This window comes from Panulirus ornatus, chromosome 48 (assembly GCF_036320965.1).
Source record: "Panulirus ornatus isolate Po-2019 chromosome 48, ASM3632096v1, whole genome shotgun sequence".
Lineage (NCBI taxonomy): Eukaryota > Metazoa > Arthropoda > Malacostraca > Decapoda > Palinuridae > Panulirus > Panulirus ornatus.
Window position 1 is genome coordinate 22,731,036 of NC_092271.1, and position 16,882 is coordinate 22,747,917.

The following is a 16,882-nucleotide window of genomic DNA, read 5'->3' on the forward strand; positions in this document are numbered from 1 at the left end:
GACGATACGTACCCTTGAGCTCGACGTTACGTACCCTTGAGCACGACGGTGCCATGAGTCAGGGACGACGGTACAGCGTTTAAGCATTGAGGTACAGCTCATGTAGTAGAATGGCCTTATCGCTAACCTGGCCTTTGAGAGTCAGAACAAAAGTCTGGTCGTTTTATCCAGGTAGTCGTACCGTCGCACTCGGGCGTCGCACTGTCGCGCTCAAGGGTCGTACCGTCATGCTCAAGGGCCGTACCGTCGTGCTCAAGGGCCATACCGTCATGCTCAAGGGTCGTACCGTCGCACTCGGGCGTCGCACTGTCGCGCGCAAGGGTCGTACCGTCATGCTCAAGGGCCGTACCGTCGTGCTCAAGGGTACGTACCGTCGTGCTCAAGGGTCGTACCGTCGCACTCGGGCGTCGCACTGTCGCGCGCAAGGGTCGTACCGTCGTGCTCAAGGGCCGTACCGTCGTGCTCAAGGGTTATATCGTCGTCGTGCTCAAGGGTCGCACCGTCGTCCTCCAAGCATTACGATGAGAGACCATATACGTTTGTCGTAACATAATACCAGTCAGCATTTATCAAGAGTTCAAAAGTTGCACCAGCTGATGAAAGCCGCCTCATTCATCGCAATCTTTTGGAAAATATTCATGACGATCGTTGTCATGGCAACGGCAGACCAAGCACCCTAAAGGGCATATCCCACCAGCTGTTTTTGATATATCTTTGTTCATGGATTGTCCGCCATGGTATAATATATCTCTTTGCACTGTTTGCTATTTGCGAGTAGTTTTGCAGTCTGAGGTAAGCTGGAAACCGATGTATAAGTGATGGTGAAGGATTATTATTCACTGGACACATGTGTAAGTGATGGTGAAGGATTATTATTCACTGGACACATGTATAAGTGATGGTGAAGGATTATTATTCACTGTACAGATGTATAAGTGATGGTGAAGGATTATTATTCACTGTACAGATGTATAAGTGATGGTGAAGGATTATTATTCACTGTACAGATGTATAAGTGATGGTGAAGGATTATTATTCACTGTACAGATGTATAAGTGATGGTGAAGGATTATTATTCACTGTACAGATGTATAAGTGATGATGAATGATTATTATTCACTGTACAGATGTATGAGTGATGGTGAAGGATTATTATTCTCTGTACAGATGAATAAGTGATGGTGAAGGATTATTATTCTCTGTACAGATGAATAAGTGATGGTGAAGGATTATTATTCACTGTACAGATGTATAAGTGATGGAGAAGGATTATTATTCACTGTACAGATGTATAAGTGATGGAGAAGGATTATTATTCACTGTACAGATGTATGAGTGATGGTGAAGGATTATTATTCACTGTACAGATGTATGAGTGATGGTGAAGGATTATTATTCACTGTACAGATGTATAAGTGATGGTGAAGGATTATTATTCACTGTACAGATGTATAAGTGATGATGAAGGATTATTATTCACTGTACAGATGTATGAGTGATGGTGAAGGATTATTATTCTCTGTACAGATGAATAAGTGATGGTGAAGGATTATTATTCACTGTACAGATGTATAAGTGATGGTGAAGGATTATTATTCACTGTACAAATGTATAAGTGATGGAGAAGGATTATTATTCACTGTACAGATGTATGAGTGATGGAGAAGGATTATTATTCACTGTACAGATGTATAAGTGATGGAGAAGGATTATTATTCACTGTACAGATGTATGAGTGATGGTGAAGGATTATTATTCACTGTACACTTGAATAAGTGATGATGAAGGATTATTATTCACTGTACAGATGTATAAGTGATGGAGAAGGATTATTATTCTCTGTACAGATGAATAAGTGATGGTGAAGGATTATTATTCACTGTACACTTGAATAAGTGATGGAGAAGGATTATTATTCACTGTACAGATGTATAAGTGATGGAGAAGGATTATTATTCACTGTACAGATGTGTAAATTATGGTGAAGGATTATTATCCACTGTATAATGATGAATGTAATATCATTTTCCAGTCCTCACTGTGATTCATTGTATATTCACGATCATTCACTCTACAATGCACGCCACAAACCACACACTGTACGCGATGCACCACAAACTACGCGCCACAAACCACGGTCCATATAGTGAGTGCCACACACACACACACACACACACACACACACACACACACACACACACACACACACACACACCACATTCATCAAACCATACACGACAAATGTCACACAAACAACTGCGCACCACAAACCAAACATCATACAGTGGGTGGATGTAATTCCCTGTTTGTGCTATACGGGGAGCGAGTTTTTTGCTCTCCTGGGGCCCCATCTCTTGTGTGTGCGTGTGTGTGAATAGATACTTTACTAGATAATGGTTTATTGTATGTGAGTGTGTGTGTGTGTGTGTGTGTGTGTGTGTGTGTGTGCGTGTGAGTGTGTGTGTGTGTGTGTGTGTGTGAACCAACATTTAAGCTCTCCCCACACACGTAACCCAACAGTCCATTCTCCCCACACATTTCCCCTCATGATCATAAGCCATTAATCTACTTCCAGGTCGAGCCACCGTCCACGCCCACACGCCCACATCATCAGTGTACAACGTGACCTTATTACGGAAGGTCATATGAGGAACGCGGACTGAAATAGATCCGTGAGTGTTTCATTAAGGGTTTGGCTGTTTTGCGTTCGTCAGTCTGTCATCAAAGCTTTCGTCATTCGTCTCTCTCTCTCCTCGTCCAACGCTGGGTCAAACATCCATCCATGGTTAGAACTGAGAGGGAATAAAACGTTCATTAACTTCATTTGGCTTTTCCAAGTTAATAGGTGGTTTGATCCGCTATATCCGTGGGTAGCTGTGATAGCAGGGCTAAGAGAAAGAGAAGGAGGAAAAGAGAACGAGAGAGAGATAAGAGAGAGAGAGAGAGAGAGAGAGAGAGAGAGAGAGAGAGAGAGAGAGAGAGAGAGAGAGAGAGAGAGAGAGAGAAGGGAGGAAAAGGTAGGTAGAGGTGTCTGGCCTTTGGTAGTGAAGAGAGAGGTGAGAGTCAGAGCGATTGTTTGAGAGGTTTGAGACACAAGGGATATCTATGATGAGAGATAGGAATTGGGAGATGAGGAGCAGATGAGTTGGTACGGAGAGAGAGAGAGAGAGAGAGAGAGAGAGAGAGAGAGAGAGAGAGAGATTGTGGATGTGTTGTGTGCACCTACACATATGTTTTACATATTCATAAGCCGCATACCAGTGTGAGCTTGTTGTCCCCACCACGTTTTCTTAACTCGATGGGTGTGTGGTTTTTCTACTGTGCACATCCTGTCTTGAACATTCCCTCGTATACATCATACAATGAACTGATTTTGTTGTATGATTATGAAACATGCAATGCATATATATTTCTTTCTTCTTTCACCGTGAATGTTTTCTTGGCCCTCAATGCAGGAGGAGGAGGAGGAGGAGGAGAAGGAGAAGGAGGAGGAGGAGAAGGAGGAGGAGGAGAAGGAGGTCTTTTTTCTTCTTTCTCTTCCTCAGAGAACATCGTCCACCCTGGCCGTGAGAACAGAGGCTGGCAAGACCTCCTCTATATTCATGGGTTTTCTTAGCGTCGTTATACCTCTGTACACCCAGCCACCCGCACCCAGGCTGCTGCGCCACTCCTCCTCCTCCTCCTCCTGGTGGTGGTGGTGTGTGTGTGTGTGTGTGTGTGTGTCTGTGTGTCCTGTTTCTCTGACCACGTCACCTGAGGCGTCCAGATGGATTTCGTGGTCCAAACAGGATCCAACACCTTGACCGGTCCGTCCACAAGGGGGATTCAACATCTTCAAGTAGTTGAGACCTTTCAGGGAGGCTGTCAGGATCTCTTGACTTACTTATGTAGGAAACACGAGCATCGTGGTGCGCGTCCGGACTCTCTCTCTCTCTCTCTCTCTCTCTCTCTCTCTCTCTCTCTCTCTCTCTCTCTCTCTCTAGAACCATGGGTCCCTCAGATGCCACAAGTACAAGCCTCTCGTCTCACACCTGGAAGAAAGGTATGTGATTAGAATAGTTATCATGATTTAAGGCAAATATTCTCTAACGTCATTTAGAAACAGGAGCCATTAACTTCGCCTGGACTCGACGTTCAGTAGCAAGTGAGGGAATTATGTGCCTCCTTGAACGCCCCTTGTAATACTTCGTTACCCTTTGAACTCGATGTGGACAGATGTGATCCTCAAGGCCCAACGGTACGATACCCTCTGATCACGACGGTACGATATCTTCGGTACGTTAATACGATATCCCTCTGATCACGACGGTATGATATCTTCGGTACGTTAATACGATATCCCTCTGATCACGACGGTACGATATCTTCGGTACATTAATGCGATACCCTCTGATCACGACGGTACGATATCTTCGGTACGTTAATACGATACCCCTCTGATCACGACGGTACGATATCTTCGGTACGTTAACATTGGATCCTCCTTACGAACCCCGACCCGATAGTCACGCCTTCGTACCCCCAAGCAAAAAAAAAAAAGAATGGGGTCTCACCGTCGTGATTCAAAGGCGTGAGTGGGTGGAGGAGGAGTCGCGTGCAACCGAAGTTTGAAATGATGCTATTATGGAACTTCTTATCAGACCTAACCTCTGTGGAATATTAAATGGGGGGGAAACACACCCTCTCTCTCTCTCTCTCTCTCTCTCTCTCTCTCTCTCTCTCTCTCTCTCTCTCTCTCTCTCTCTCTCTCTCTCTCCATGCTTTTGTTTCTTTGTTTGTTTGCTTTTTTTCCTCTTCCTTTCTCTCCAGCTTAGAATAACAATCCGATTCAGCTCGCTGCCAAGCGTAATCCCGAACGACACTTTTACGTTCGGCTAACGAAGTGTTTTTCTAATGTATCTATACACGACAGGCAGTTCCTCCCCCTCCCTCCCAATATGATGTTTTTTTCTCTTTCCTTCTTCTTTCCCTCCCTGAAGCCGGTAATGTGCTCCTGCCTTTGTCCAGCCACCCGGATGGTTAAACTGCTTTCAGTGAAAACGTATTTCACCTTCAGGTCAGTAAGGTCTGGGATGACGACGCGTTGGTGAGGGATTTGTTCTCGAGGGGATGTTGCATTTCAAGGGGCGTTGTGAGGTAGATGACGCCCTCTGAGAGGGAGGGACATTGGTCACCACCGCTTCCGAGGACACCTGTTCTCGTAGAGGACACTGGGGTACTACGAGGACACCTGTTCTCGTAGAGGACACTGGGGTACTCTGAGGACACCTGTTTTCGTAGAGGACGCTTGGGATACCTTGTAGTGCGTGGAGGAAGACGCTGGTGTGGGGGATGTCTCTCCAAGGGACTTGCAGCCACCCCGATGTTTCCAGCTCTGTTGGTGAGTCGACGACCAACGGCCCTCGTCTGGCGCTGAGGTCGATGTGGATTTCCGCCCACGTTCCTCTGTCTTGTCTGGTCGCGAGATGATGATGATGATTCGTCGTGTATGTTGTTTAACGCCGTGGAGTCGTTGACCTACACTCGGTTGCGTCTTGATCAGGTAAACAACCACTTGGTATACACGCTAGCCAACGAAACATGGTGTCCCAATTTCTATCTTTAGTGATTTACGCGAAAATGAATTTGTATACGCGAGTTGCGCGGATACGAGTCATCTTGTAGACCTTGGACATTATCTCTCGTCTATAACAGATAAACAGAGTTGGAAAAATTAAGTGGTTTGCAGCGAACGGATGCTGAAACAACATACGACCCCCTTAAGCACTGTGGGAATACCTCTATGGATCAGGTGGTGTGACCTTTGATCTAACCCCTCAAAAGATGAGGTCAGAGGTCACACCATTGTACACAAATGTGGTTGATGTCATACTCAGAGGCCGCGCCATCGTGCACAAGGGTCGTACCGCCGTGCACAAGGGTCGTACTGCCGTGCATAATGGTTTAGTTCATATATGGAAAATCACTTTCTGCTAATGGACGACACCAGCGCCGTCGTTGGCCGGCTTACTGAACTATTCAGACACGTTGAAAGTTTCTGATTTTCCCCCCACGCGGAGGATTTGACAATTGAGTTACGCGTCCTAATATGTCTTCATTGCCTCAGCTGGTTCGTTCGACTCGAGGCGCTTCGATCATCCGCTTCATCCTAAGCTGTACTTGTGAAGCATTTCTGAGGGTGGGTGAATGCCGTTTAACCTCCTGAAGGCGACGAAGGCAATTTTAGTGGTTCTTGAGTCTTGTCTCGCCCTTATTAAGATGACAGGTAGTCAAAGGGGGAGGGGGGGGCGCTCCTCTTAGAAATATCATCCACCACATCATTCGTAAGGTGCTTGTGTCATACGCTGTTCAAGGAATGATCATAGTGATAATGCGTTAACGTGGGCTGCACCTTCGCGTCATCTGTGGCCAGACGTGCCTGTGTTTGCTTCTCAGAACCACTTACTAGAGCGGGTCTCGTATCCCTCTCATGTTGTGGGTTTTTCTTGGTTCTACCACTGCATTGTTTTCTTCTTTTTTTTTTCCGAATAGAACATTCTTTTAGTGTGGTTTGAAGTGTATAGCTGGTTGCTTATCATACTGTGGTGCTAGTCCTGAGGCAGTGAACCTTGACAGTGCCATGTGGGAGTCCAGTGAGCCTCAAGCACTGCAGGAACGTCTGGAGACAGACACATGATGATGGCGAGTCTGTGTTCCCTTACAGCAGCAGACGACACAGACACACGATGATGCATTGGGGGAAGGTGGCAGATAGTACCATCCCTCCTCCCTTCTCCCCCCCGCAAGTGGGTGATTGATGAAGCCTTGGTATGTGTGGCGAGGAGCAGAGGAGGAGAGGACAGGGCGGAGGGAGAGGAAATAAAGACCTGACCGTCGCAATTAATCCGTGTGTCTTACACAGTTTCGAGTGCTGTTGAGGAGGAGGCCCTCCGCTGCTTACCTGATGAAAGGCTCTGTGGGCAAATTAGGAGACTTAGGTTGTATACGGACTGGAATAACTTGGAGGGGGAGGAGTGTGAGGAGTTGTTGACGGTGTTGAGTTGAGGTACTCACGGTACGCCGAGGAAGATGATGAACCGTGCGTGTTTATAGTCCGTAGAAGAGACTGGAAGTAGGAGAGACCCATGAGTGTTTGCGGTATACAGAAGAGACGTATTTCGAAGGTCTTTACGAGCCCTTGAGACTTGATAGTGTGAGAGGGACGCATCGTAAGACGAAGTGTATGTGAGAGTTCTTTGAGTGGTTATGAGGTGGGAGGAGCCACTTTGAGAATGACTATAACCAGTGATTATTCGCGTGAGAAAGAAGGAGGAGGGGACGCTTGCAGCGAGGGCAGTGGGGCTTGCGAACGTCTGTGGTGTGAAACAGGGAGAGTTATGACGAGAAGTGAGACACCCTGACTGATTGAGAGAGAGAGAGAGAGAGAGAGAGAGAGAGAAGGCTTGATACACCTTAAGCTTTAAACAGCTTATTCCTCTGGCCACAAGGCACATTTTATCATCAGTTCAGTATTCCTATAGACGGAGAAACCATGAAAGAAAGAACAAAGTATGAGGCTCCTATCTATCTCCCCTCCAGCACTTTTTCTTTTTTTCATTGTACGAGAATCTATATTTTGTCTTCCTCCTCCGTGCAGAGAATTCCCTCTGTGATAGTCTCGGCTGTCCAAACATTGGGGAAAAGGTCGGTGTGAATGATGCAAGACCCATTCATTTTTCATCATTCACTGCTCCCAAAGGCTACCAGGGGAGATGTTTTACAAGGGAATTGAACAGCTTTGAACTTTGATGACCGCGTGCACTGATGGAGAGGCCAGAACAGTTGCATTGAAGAACCAAACGTAATTTTGAGTGTCATTATAAGATCCACAGAAGGGCAAAGACTCCAAGGACAGATTATACGATGACAAAGTGTCTTGCGAAATTATACAAAAATACTGTACAATTTTTTTCCCCCCCTGTTATGTATCTCAAGACGATGTGTAAAACTAACAATTAACATCCCTCTTTCTTCACTCATTCAACTACATAATGATTTATGAATCGGATCTGATATATATGCACGAACACAGAGAGCCGGGTCTACCTACCATCTAATTTCGTTTTGTATTTTAAAAAGGGGAACAAATACGAAGTCTGAAGAGCTAATTCGAGAACGCTGGCCTGCTCTGCCTAATATCTAAGCATCTAGAAGTGATGAAATGATGTGCGATGGCTGAACACATGTATAGTTCATATACCCAGTCGGCTCACCCGCCCCAGCGAAACAGCGTCAAGAACAAAAGAACATTGGCCTCATTCGCACATATCTACACTGTAGCTGTCGTATGTATAACGAACCGAAACCAGCGCCTGCCATCCACAGTCAAACCCCCAACAGACCAATGGCCGTCATGTATTCTGCGTTGAACTGAAAAATGCATTTTATGATTTTGATGTTGTATTGCCATTCTGATCATTTTATCATAAGGTATTTTGTGTAGTGTATTGTTTTCATATATCATATTGCAGATTTATATATCGGTAGGTGTTTTCTGTAATGTATAGGCAATATAGTAATATCTGCTTTCGAATTGCATTTTTGTGGTATTCTCAAGGGGGGGAAAAAAAATTTTGGTAAATTTCTTTATTTCTGTTGATGTAATTGTGTGACGATTGTATTTTTATACAATTGCATGAAATATCGTATGAAAATGAGAGTGAATCATGCATTTAATAACAGTATATATATTGTGTATCTCTTACAACATAATTATTGTGTATCTCTCACTCTTACAACATAATACAACCCAGTTATACCTGGTTTACTAATGGCGTTCACAAGGGTCATTTGATGACGGCTCTGAAGGCAGATCCACGTGTTGTGAAAGCTTGATTCCTCCTTACAGAATCGATAGAGAAGAAGATGTTATCATTTCAGAAATTACAGGCCAAAGATAATCATCTTTAGAAATAACAGGTCAGAGATATCGTCTTATCTCTTCTAGATATAACTGTCTAGAATATATCACGTTACGTCTTTGCAAACGTAGGATAAAGTTATCAGATGAAAATTGAGGGTTTAATGCTATACGTGTATGTATAACTGCAGTAAAATGAGGATGGTTATAGTTCTGGTTATATATATATATATATATATATATATATATATATATATATATATATATATATATATATATATATATATATATATATATTTACCCTTCATGACAAATGTGTGATCTTCAGCTGTGGTTATTTATATATTCTCAGTTGGTATGTCTGTCCTCGTTTCATACGGTCTTTGACCAGCTGTGACCTGTTCCCTAGTCATTGACCTGTGCTATAGTAAGCCCATTTAAGCTTATATAGCCCAGGAATTGATTCAGGTTCACTACAGTCATGTACCTACCCCTAATCTGTGAGATATTGACCCCTAGGTTCAGTCGTCTGTCACCGCCCAACCTCATAAAACATTAACAGAGAAATCCTGTCTAGAATTAATGGCCTTTGTCATTCCCCGTCCTGTATGTTAGACACGATTTTGTGAACTGTTTTTTTGTTTCCACAGAGAGCGCAAGTACAGTATTTAAGCCTCCATAATTCACTAAATGGTGTTTGCTATGGATATTGCCAGCCCAGCCGTGTTGGTCACATATATATGCAGGTTCCAACAGTAAAGCAGACACGGATGGAGTGGTAATACCTTGGTCCCTTTAAGAGAGTACAGGCTGCTGCGTGTCTCCTTTAACCGAGCTAGTAATTTTAAGGTTCCTTCGTCTTTAAACCCGGGGTCGTTCCATTTATGTAACTACGAACCATGTTTTATTTCTAAACGCTTCGGACGACTATTGGTCATGGTGGAATAGACAAGTGAACTGGGGTCGCAAGACACACAGGTCAAAAACGCCAGGTCAGTACAGTGGCAATGGGTCGTACCGTCGTGTTCCAAGGATCGTACCGTCGTGTTCTAAGGATCGTACCGTCGTGTTCCAAGGATCGTACCGTCGTGTTCTAAGGATCGTACCGTCGTGTTCCAAGGATCGTACCAGTGTGTTTCCAAGGATCGTACCGTCGTGTTCCAAGGATCGTACCGTCGTTTTCCAAGGATCGTACCGTCGTGTTCCAAGGATCGTACCGTCGTGTTCCAAGGATCGTACCGTCGCGCTAATTGGGTTGTTAACATCAAATCTTACAAGAATAGATTCGTCGATGTCTTCCTTGTGAACATCGATCTCGCGACACAGATCCTTTGTCACTTCGATCTCGATTATACCTTCCGGTACTGATGTGTCCTCGGGGGTCCTCGTGTTCTCGGTGGTCTTCGTGTTCTCGTGGGTCTTCCTTTTCTAGGGGGATCTTTGTGTTCTCGTGGGTCTTCCTGTTCTAGGGGGATCTTCGTGTTCTCGGGGATCTTTGTGTTCTCGCGAGCCTTCATTTTCTCGTGGGTCTTTCTGTTCTAGGAGGTCTTCGTGTTCTCGGAGGTCTTTGTGTTTTAGGGGGGTCTTCGTGTTCTCGGGGGTCTGTGTGTTCTCGTAAGTCCTCGTGTTCTCGGGGGTCTTCCTGTTCTCGGAGGTCTTCGTGTTCTCGGGGGTCTTTCTGTTCTAGGGGGTCTTCGTGTTCTCGGGGGTCTTCATGCCTGCCGGTGGAGGAATGTGGCCATCATGTGCCGCCTCTACTGAACATTAGAACACATCTGCTGGGAAGTAAAGAGTAAAAGAATAATGAGAAGTTCTAGAACCCAGCCAGGTCTGAAGTGTGGATATTGATCCGCGTTCGTTAAGATGTTATTTTTGATCTGTGTTGGATGTTATTGATCTTCGTTTGTTAACATCTTATCGATATGTGTTTGATAAGATGTTATTGATCTGTGTTGGATGTTACTGATCTTCGTTTGTTAACATGTTATTGATCCGTGTCTGAGTTTAAGATGTTATTGATCCGTGTCTGAGTTTAAGGTGTTATTGATCCGTGTTTGAAACGAGGACATTGATTTTCTTCTCACAAAGACGCAACTAGAACTTCCTTCAGTCCATTAATCTTTCTGTCTGTCTATTTATACGAATCAATGTTCATGACGTGATATGACACATTATTGAAATCAGTTTTGCATCACGTAATCCAAAGTCCGTCGGACTGACACCAAAACGTATGTGGAACAGGGATGGAAAACTTCGCATAATGACAGACGAACATACAAAATGGACAAATCCTATTCCACCTCGGCCCTCGTCAGCCCTAGATTAATCAGCGTTTATATTACAGGAAAAAAAAAAGAGAAATCTAATTTTCAGAGTCTTCCTTCCCATCCTCGGACCTCCAACCCATTTAGGAGGGTCGAAGGAGGAGTAAAGGACTCTTGGAAAGTAATTAAGGAGTTCCAGGAATACGGTCAACTTCCTCCACTCCCCCCCCCCCCCCCACACACACACACACAAATCTCACACACCCCCTCCCTCAGATGGGACCGGATCCCTCTTTCTTAAACGGAGCCTCGATCCTGGAACCCTCACTCCTCAGTTAATAGATCCTTAAAATTCGTCATAATTTTGACCTTTCGTATCTCTGATGATCCTGTGGGGGAGTTTGATATATCATCACTACCACCAACCAGCCCTCCTCTGTGTGTGTGTGTGTGTGTGTGTGTGTGTAGAAGGACCTGTCATGTGTATGTAGTATACATCTTTGTCGAGACGGTCTCTTTGTTTCTTCGTTAGACTTATCTACTTGATAACTGTTCCATTTTTTATAACACACAGTCTTCAAATTATTCTTCAGCTCTTATTAACATGACTGATCACCACCCCACCCCACCCCCCAGGGATGGGCAGCGCCATTATCAGCAAGCGACACACACACACACACACACACACACACACACACACACACACACACACACGTGATAGATATAATTAGCCAGACTCGTCATTAACAGCGAACCAGACTTCCACTTATCTAATTATCGCCTAGAATTTAATTGATACCGTCCATGTCTGCACGAGGTACAATTATCTAGTATATATATATATATATATATATATATATATATATATATATATATATATATATATATATATATATACTGACTTTGACCTTGTTACGCAAGGGGTAAAGAGAACCTGCTGCACCTTACACTTTTAACATTAACCTCAGAACACCATTTTCAACATTAACATAAGCTTACCACACGGGATACGAGGACTTAGAGCTGCGTGGGAGATTAACTGGTAGGTTAATTCATAGTTCGTGGTTGTGTGTTGGTTGTTAGCCTGCCGCCCCTTGTTAAGGCCTTCCCTAACGAGCCTTGTTACGAACTTAGATCGTGCCAGCCAACTTGTCTTACTTGTGGCGTTGTGTCCCTGCAGTTCACCGCCCCCCCCCTCCTGGCGTTGAATGACCTTGTGTTGACCTTACTCCAACGACGGGGTGGGGGGGAGGGGGCAGAGTCTGTAATTGCTTAACGAAGCGCTTCCGAAAGTTAAAGCCCAAACCTCCCTACAGGTGTGGCCGGAACCTCACGATGGCTCTGCACAACCCCATCTACCTCTCAATCTCTCTCCCAAAACCTCAAAATAGAAGACTATGCAATATGTGTGTGTGTGTGTGTGTGTGTGTGTGTGTGTGTGTGTGTGTGTGTGTCTGTGTGGCAGCTGAGATGAACAGTATTTCTGAAAGAGCAGGACAGACGAGGTGACCACTATTCGATTAACAACCCCTCGAGTACAAAGACTTAACAACCCTTTTTACTTAACAAACCCTTGAGTTCGACTGCTTAACAACCCTTGAGTATAACGACTTAACAGCCCTTTGAGTTCGACGACTTAACAGCTCTTGAGTTCGACGACTCAACAACCCTCTCCTCAAGTCCCAGAACTTAACAACCCTTGAGTTCGACGACTTAACAACCCCTCCTCAAGTCCCACGACTGAGCAATCCCCTTGAGTTCGATGTCTTAAGACACCCACCCCCCTGTGAGTTCGACAGCTTTACCCGATGTATTGATACGTACTCGCGTAGCTGATGATTACAGTAACATACCCGGTGGTGATAACACAATGTCGGCAAATGGCGTCCTAGCTACGTCTCTTCGTTGTATATCAACTGACTGCTATATTTCTCTCTTGTGTCTCCCCTGATGATGTGATTATTACACGAAAGTGCACTTGGGAACTTATCATGTTTAATTTCCCCTTGGACAAAAAGGAATATATATATATATATATATATATATATATATATATATATATATATATATATATATATATATATATATATATATATGTGTGTGTGTGTGTGTGTGTGTGTGTGTGTCCAGTGAGAGTAAATCCCTTCCACTCTTCACTTAGATAAGCTCCTGGGGGTCTTTGACTGATCCTCTCTTTTTATTCCAGCGTCCGCTTCAGGCCAGGGAGGGTGTGTCTCTTTCAATGTTTTTTTTCCCTCTCTATCGTTTATTTTGTTGTATGTGTGTGTGTGTGTGTGTGTGCGTGTGTGTGTTAGGAGGCATCAGGTCGAATGGCTTTGTTACCTGTCGTGTTAATGACGAAGCTTATTTCGTACAGCTCACCAGTGGTGTGGGGGTGTTACCGGACTCCCGTCTGCTTAAGGGTTACACCGTGAGTGGCGTCACTGCCTTTGGCTATACTATGTCACTGCCAGTTGACGAGTCAGAGTACATTCTCTTGAAAGACCATATCGCTTCAGAGAAGTCCATCTTGTCTCTGTTACTGGGTGTAACGTAGTCTAGAAACCCCAGGAAAAGGGATTCTAAGGTAAGGCCTGGACCCTTTCCGAAAGGGTCTTTGGTAGTAGCACTAGGAACCTTTTAGAAAGGGATATCTTGGGCAGAATATCACTGGAACCCTTTCCGAAAGGGGTGTCTTTGGGTAACAGAATCACTCTTCATAAAGCGGTCTCTGGGTCCTTGGGTAATAGAATAGATAGATAAGTGATAGATCTGTTGTGAGTGTTCCTTTGTGTGAAACGAATCTCATGCATGATTATTTCTCGCATAGTTTTTTTTCGCCTCGCATTACCTTTTAGGCTTTCTCGTCAACTCCGAAGGATAAGAAGGATTTGTTGCTCGTTCTAGTGAGATCTGGGAATGTTGATTAAGATTCGTCAGTAAGCTGTTTCGACGTGGGGGAGGGCGGGATGCGGTGAAAGGGGAGGTGTTCACTCTTTCCAGGCGACTTGACAAACCCCTTGAGCACGACACCACGATCTATAAGCACAACGATACGACCCTTGAGTACTGTGAGGCCACGCCATTATACTCAAGGGTCGTAGAGTCTTGCTCAAAGAGTTTAAAGCAGCTGTCTTTGGACTTGGATGCTTTCTAGCGGAGGCAACAAGGAATTAGTAGAATCATGTCTTGAGATTATGTAAGAGACATCATTATCTGTGTTCGTATAGAGATCCAGCTATGTAGAGGGAAGGCAAAGGGGAAATAGCGACCTTCTTTAAATCCTGCACGAAATAAGTTTAATCTTATCTACACTTCATCTTTATACCAGTTGTCTTTAGCAGGGCGTTTTCTTCTGATCACTCGACGTGTGAATTTCTCAAGACACATGGGTCATACACCAGGTTTTCTTATTTTTTTTTTTTTGTTCCTTTCTCACAATGTCCTGTTTTATTGTTACTCATTTTGAGAGGACTTCCCTTCTCTTTCCATATTCCTCTTTCGCCATGTTCTCGGCAGCGGTTCGAACCCCATCCAGGGATAGGATTGTTTTGATGTAGGGGAGGACACACCCTTCACCCCGCCTTCTGCACTGCTGGAAAGTTATTCTCGAGGTAGGGGCGTTTTCCAGCCAGCCAGCCAGCGCCCCTTCTGTGACGTCTAGTAGTGAGCCGATTTAGCTCTGTAGCAGCAAGGGTATAACATGGAACCCCCTCCGAATGCAAAGGAGGAAGAGGGGTGTCAAAAGATATATATATATATATATATATATATATATATATATATATATATATATATATATATATATATATATATATATGTAGAGGGAAGACGACGGTAGATTTTTTTTGCCCGAATTTTGAATATGTCGCTCTTGGCGTCTGGTTGGTTTGCTTAGCGTCCTGGTTGAGGGAGCAAGAGGAGGAGGAGGAGGAGGACATACGAGGATGTGGAATGACAGGAGGAGGAGGAGGAGGAGGAGGAGGACATGCAGCTCCCAGGCTGACCCGTGTTACGTGGCAGAAGCTTCTCAGTAGTCGCACTGGTAGGCTTACTGAGGATAGAGGCCTTTCCTTTATCAGTGACAGATCATCATCTTTTTCTCCTCCTCCTCCTCCTCCTCCTCCTCCTCCTCCTCTCCTGTCATCCCACATCCTCGTATTTCTCCATGGTTCATACTCGCCCGCCTGCGTATCTCCCACAGTTCCTGAATTTCCCTCACAGTTTTTGAGAGATTTATGCACCATTACACACTTCAGTTCCAGGGTTCCTCGTCAACGCCCTACTCTGCCAGATTTATACAGTTCTTATTTCCCGACTTTGCATTTGCATATTTCCCCCGTTTTCTTTCCCCTTTTTTTCCTCTGGAACTAAACAGCCTACGAGGGAGTCTCCAGCAAACGATTATGTTCCCAATGGGGTAGTCGAAGGCGACGTGTATAGTGGTCACTGTATAGTATCAGCCTACCGGTATTTCGACCTTGCTTCACTCTGGCTTTTGTATCCCCCCCTTAAGCCAGGGCAATTTTCATGGCCTCACAAGAGATGTTGTTCAGCTGTCTACCCTCTTTTCCTTTTCTGCGTTTATTGTTTCTTTATTTATCAATTATTTCTTTACTGTTGACGTCCTTATCTGTCTTACGTACGTAGTTTTATTTTGCTTTACTACCGTCGCTTTCGGTCTAGGTATGAAATCATTTTTTTTACCTAAATTCATTATTATTTTTTTTCTGAGATTTCTTTCTCGTTTTTTCTTTATAATCATCATCAACATTATCATCATCATCATTATCATCATCATTATCATCATCATCATGAGTCGTGCTAATTACCCTCGGGGTCTTATGTCTCGCCACACTTTCCCTCGTCAGGGTTTACACTGTAGTGCCTCAGGATGTCCTCTGACCTCTTCCCCAACCGACCCACTACCCCACCACCAGCCACTACCCCACCACCAGCCACTACCCCACCACCACCACCTACCCCACCACCAGCCACCACCCCACCACCAGCCACCACCCCACCACCAGCCACTACCCCACCACCAGCCTACTACCCCACCAGCCAACCTACTACCCCACCACCACCATCACACCAGACCCTCGTCACCACCACCACCGCTAGCTGCTGCTGCTGCTGTTGAGGGAAAATAAATGACAACTATTCTTTTTATGGGAAGGAGAGAGAGAGAGAGAGAGAGAGAGAGAGAGAGAGAGAGAGAGAGAGAGAGAGAGTTCTACACTAATTACCACTGATCTTCAAGTGTTGTCGTCTCTCTCGTGCTCCTCCAAGTGAGTGGACTTCTCGTCGTCGTCCTCCTCCTCCTCGTCCTCCTCCTCCTCCAACTACTATACCTTTGTGGCTCAAGACTCAACTTTGGAGATATTTTCATAGCCACATTATATATATATATGTATATATATATATATATATATATATATATATATATATATATATATATATATATATATATATATAACTGACGTTGCCCCTGGACATAAACCGAGAGCGAAGGATGAGACTCAGAGATCTCTTTTGATGGAGGAAATAAGGAATGTTATGTGGTCAGTAGGAAGGTTTGGGTTTTTTCATATTTGTATTTTTGTTTTGCTCATGTCTTGATATCATCATTACTGTCATTATTATTAGCAGTAGTGGTAGAAATGGTAATGTTAGTAGTAGCAGTGGTAGTAGTCGTGGTAGTAATGGTAGCAGTATT

At 44.4% G+C, this 16,882-nt stretch overlaps 1 long non-coding RNA gene across 1 annotated transcript in view; it reads left to right on the plus strand.

The window, feature by feature from the left end:
• Window positions 1-2,688, plus strand: part of LOC139764015 (uncharacterized) — a 112,570-nt gene extending 109,882 nt beyond the window's left edge. Inside the window, exon 3 of the long non-coding RNA XR_011716296.1 lies at window positions 2,576-2,688. This is a non-coding gene — a long non-coding RNA (uncharacterized lncRNA). The remainder of the gene's footprint in view (window positions 1-2,575) is intronic.
• Window positions 2,689-16,882: the final 14,194 nt, after the last annotated feature.